Source organism: Adiantum capillus-veneris, chromosome 23 (assembly GCF_014529385.1).
Source record: "Adiantum capillus-veneris isolate H3 chromosome 23, ASM1452938v2, whole genome shotgun sequence".
NCBI classification, from domain to species: domain Eukaryota; kingdom Viridiplantae; phylum Streptophyta; class Polypodiopsida; order Polypodiales; family Pteridaceae; genus Adiantum; species Adiantum capillus-veneris.
In genome coordinates, this window is record NC_140953.1 from 115,284,697 (window position 1) to 115,289,066 (window position 4,370).

The window sequence follows — 4,370 nt, forward strand, 5'->3', positions numbered from 1 at the left end:
GTCCATCAACTGGGAAATCTCTCTACCCATTTGGGATGTTAATGTGAGGATTGGTCTTTGTCGGGTATTTAATCCATTTTCTACGGGTGAAAAACTTTAGCTATCCTTTAAAAAATACACTAATGTCAAAAAATAAGATCTTGAAAATTTGAAAAGTGCGTAAACTCAACGGTAAAATCTTTCTTTGTCTCTCTCCCCCTCATAAATGTACATGTGTATGCACACATGGAATGTGATGCTCTCTCTCTCTCTCTCTCTCTCTCTCTCATATGGTCAATAATGTGGATAACGATACCTTCATTTGCATATTATGTATGTCCCCAAAGCAAGACAACCCCAAGTCGACGTTAGGCGAGCTTTTTCTTTTTCTCAAGCTCTTGAGAGAAATACATACTTCCAAAATTTTCTAAAACATATCAATATTGGTCTTTAAAAAAGCCCCTTGAAAAGATAAAAGCAAATATATCTTCAAACATTATATTTCCATTAAACAAAAAAATTCACCAATTTTTTGTTGTTGTTATATCTTCAAAAAGTAAATTCGCATTAAGTAATAAAACCTCCACTAAAGTTATCCCCTTTTTGTTAAGGGAATCAAACTTCAACATTTATTTTATGTGAAACAGAAAGTCTCTTGACTTTACATTTGAAAAGGCTTTTCACTTATGAAAAGGTTGTCATTTCTTACAATCTTATCCTTTACTTTTACATTTTATATTAGACTAGTATGTACCCGAGGAAACCCGTGCGTTGCTGCGGTTACATGTGCGTCAATTGAAGAAACCATTGTTCTTCTTCCCTTCACATGGAGGGAAAATGTGGGCAAATGCCTATGGTTCTCATGTGAGCTTTTATAGCTCTTTAATACACTTGTGCATCAACCACCACTATAACTACTTTCTAGATGAGAATGTATGACAACACACAAGGTCTAAGTGCCCTCCACATTCACATCAACTAAGCACAAATCTACTTTTTGGATCAACAATATGTCTACCTTTGCAAGTGTAAGATCAAACAACTAATGAAGTGTAGTTACTCTCCACATTCTTGTGGAATGACCAAGGACAAATCTCCTTCTAGTTGATCATGCCAAGCTCCAACATTCTCCTCCTATTCATGGCGAGTTTGTCCCCCCCTTCCCCCCCCCCCGTCTGCCCCCCGCGTCTCTACCTATGTTTGTGTGTTCAAGAATCATCAAGTCAATTTGAGGTCTCTTGGGAATGAATTAAGTAATGGGCTCCCTTCGCATGATGTCTTGTTTAAACATCCTATGTTTCTCTCTAAGGAGGCAGCGATTTGTGATTTGGCTAGAGACGTCCCCCTCACACAATTGATATGGGACCTTGCTGAGTGGTAGTGACCCTCTAAATAGACTAATAGAGAGCTGGTATCCTTCTATGATTATAGTGTTTGCATTGAACAATGATTTTTTTAGATTCATTAGCATCCCCTCTCACCATCCTTACCAATCAAGGCATTGGTCATAATAGCAACTCTCCCATGCTTCTCTCGTGTAGTTTTGGTCTTGCATTTGGGGCATCACATTCAGCTAAATCATCAATTGGTATTTGTTGGCACTTAAGATGCATGTACTAGCCATGAACCAGCATGCCAACATTACACCACATAGTAGTAGAAGAAACTTTGCCATTGGTATGCACAACTGATTTGGTGAGCAATGTGTCATTTGCTTCTCAAAGGAAATATTCATGATGGGTGTGTGACCTGGGGGTGATTGCATGGCTATAACAACTTTGTCTCTATATGTGGATAAATTTCAAAATTTACAGGCTGGATTGCACTCAATCTAGCTAGCATGTAAGGCACATATTGTTTGTTTGTGTACATCTGGGCACCATTGGCACCTTAAAATGTGAGGGCAATGAAACCAAAAAAGTTCACTCAATAGTTTCTCTTTGCAAGAGTTTTGGGCATCATGCTAAAAGAAAGAGCGTGCGGAAAAATACACACTCTCACACATACACACATGGAGCACACATGCACGTTCTTCTTTGAAAAAGAGGACTGTATTCAACCATTCACATGCTTTTCCTTACCCATCTTTTATATCATAGAAGCCATTTGGCTTAGCTCCCACTCCCTTAAATGTGAGATAGAGCATTGAGGCACTACATGGAGGAGAGTCCCTTTTTGTACGCGAATTATATCACTTAACTATTTGAGAGTGCGATCATCATACCCTACACGAGTGCTTAGCTTTTGATCACATCGAACTTGCTTTACCCACATTTTAGCCCATACCATGGCCTACATACATTTCTCTCCTAGCCACCTCATGGATTCAACTTGTTAGTGGCCACCCTTATATCCATAGTCTTCAAGCAATTTATATGTTGGACTTGGTCCCATAGGTCAATCTGACCTTTAAGGATAATCTCTCTCTCTCTCTCTCTCTCTCTCTCTCTCTCTCTCTCTCTCTCTCTCTCTCCCCCCCCGTTAACCTTTGAGGTCACTGTGATTGTTTCTATGATATTGAAAGTTATGTCCCTCTCTCCTTGTATAAGTATGTGAGCATGCAAGACCTTGAGCTCATTAATCAACGTTCATCGGCTAAAAATTTTAGGTCTCTTGTGATCTTCTTCTTCTTCTGCTCCTCTCTCTCTCTCTCTCTCTCTCTCTCTCTCTCTCTCTCTCTCTCTCTCTCTCTCTCTCTCTCTCTCTCTCTCTATGCTGCATGATGACTTGTTGCCAACAATGTTTGGATTGGATAAGGTTTGCCTAAACTTAATAGCTAAGAGTTGGGATTAGGCGGTCTCAATATTAACAGGTCTCAAACCACGTCACTATGAAGAAATCTCTCTCTCTCTCTCTCTCTCTCTCTCTCTCTCTCTCTCTCTCTCTCTTAGGCTGCATGTCTAGTTTATAGTATTAAAATGAAGCATGTGAGAGGCTAAGGGCCTGGTCATGTGTACCAGAAAGCTTGCTTTTTGCCCGGGCAGGAGCCGGATCTTCTCTCTCTACCTATCTAATTGTGGTAGTTAAGAGCCTAGAAAGGGGCATAGCCTTTCACATGGTTGACTTTTGAGGCACTCTCGGCTAGGAGGAACCTGCTCAAGATCTATCTCATCACCCACTCAAATCAAGAATTTATCTTTGAAGCCACCGATTTTCTTGAGTTGCAAACAAAGCTAGAAGGCTATTTTGTTAAGTATGGAGCCTGATTTACCTTTGTAATTTTCTGTGGTAAAAGCGCACATTTGTAAGGCCCCCATTATGAGGAGAAGCCATCGTGCGTGAAGAAAAATCACTCACCGGAAACCAAAATTTTCACGGACAAGAATCAGGGGCAACTTTAAAGGCCTCGGGGGTGGAGGCCCCCGAAACTTTTTTTTCGCCGGAATATGATGGCCGGACGGCGGCCGAAAAGTGGTCGGAAAACAACCGGTTGGTTGGCCGGTGGTCGGAAGTCAATGGCTGGTGTCTGGTGGTCGGAAGTCAATGGCCGGTGGCCGGTGGCCGAATTCAAAAGCGGACTTGTCTTCTCAAGGGCGGCCACACATGGGCGGATTGGAGGGTCCAATTTGGACTTATTCGCACAAGGGCGGCTACACATGGCTGTCTCTCATAAGAGAGGGCAGCCCTTTTGGCCTATAAAAGGAGGCCATTTCTACACACATTTCATAGTGTGAAGTTGATGCAACAAGGTGAGTGTGAGGTGGTGAGAGTGAAGCAAGGCGGGAGCTCCATTAAGGGTATAATCCCTTTGTAAACTACTTCTTATTTTGAAGTACTAAAGCCATTGAGTGACTGCTTTCTCGTGGACGTAGCCCACATTGGGTGAACCACATATATCGTGTGTACTCTCTCTCTCTCTCTCTCTACTCTATAATCTCGTGTATACAAATCTGTCTCTCTCCATTAAGTAATCTACTCAATTATCTATTTAGCTACGTCTTATTTCCTAACAACTGGTATCAGATCAAGGTTTGCTCGTAGCTAAATTATCTCAAGGAAAGGATTCCTTGAATTGAGTGGGAGTTATGGCGGAGGAAGGGAAGCTCAAGATTGAGAAGTTCAACGGCAAAAACTACCAACATTGGAAGATGCAGATTGAAGACTATCTCTACCAGAAGGACCTCTATTTGCCACTAGGCGGTCTTGCGAAGAAGCCCGCAACAATGGCAGATGAAGCATGGATTTTCCTTGATCGAAAGGCACTGGGAAAAATCCGGTTAAGCTGGGCGTCAACGGTGGCCTTCAATGTTTCGGATATGAAGACCACGGAGGACTTGATGAAGTCACTTGACGACTTCTACGAGAAACCATCGGCATCCAATAAGGTATTTCTTATGAAGCGCTTGTTCAATCTAAAGATGGCAGAGAATGGTTCAGCTGCAGAACACCTA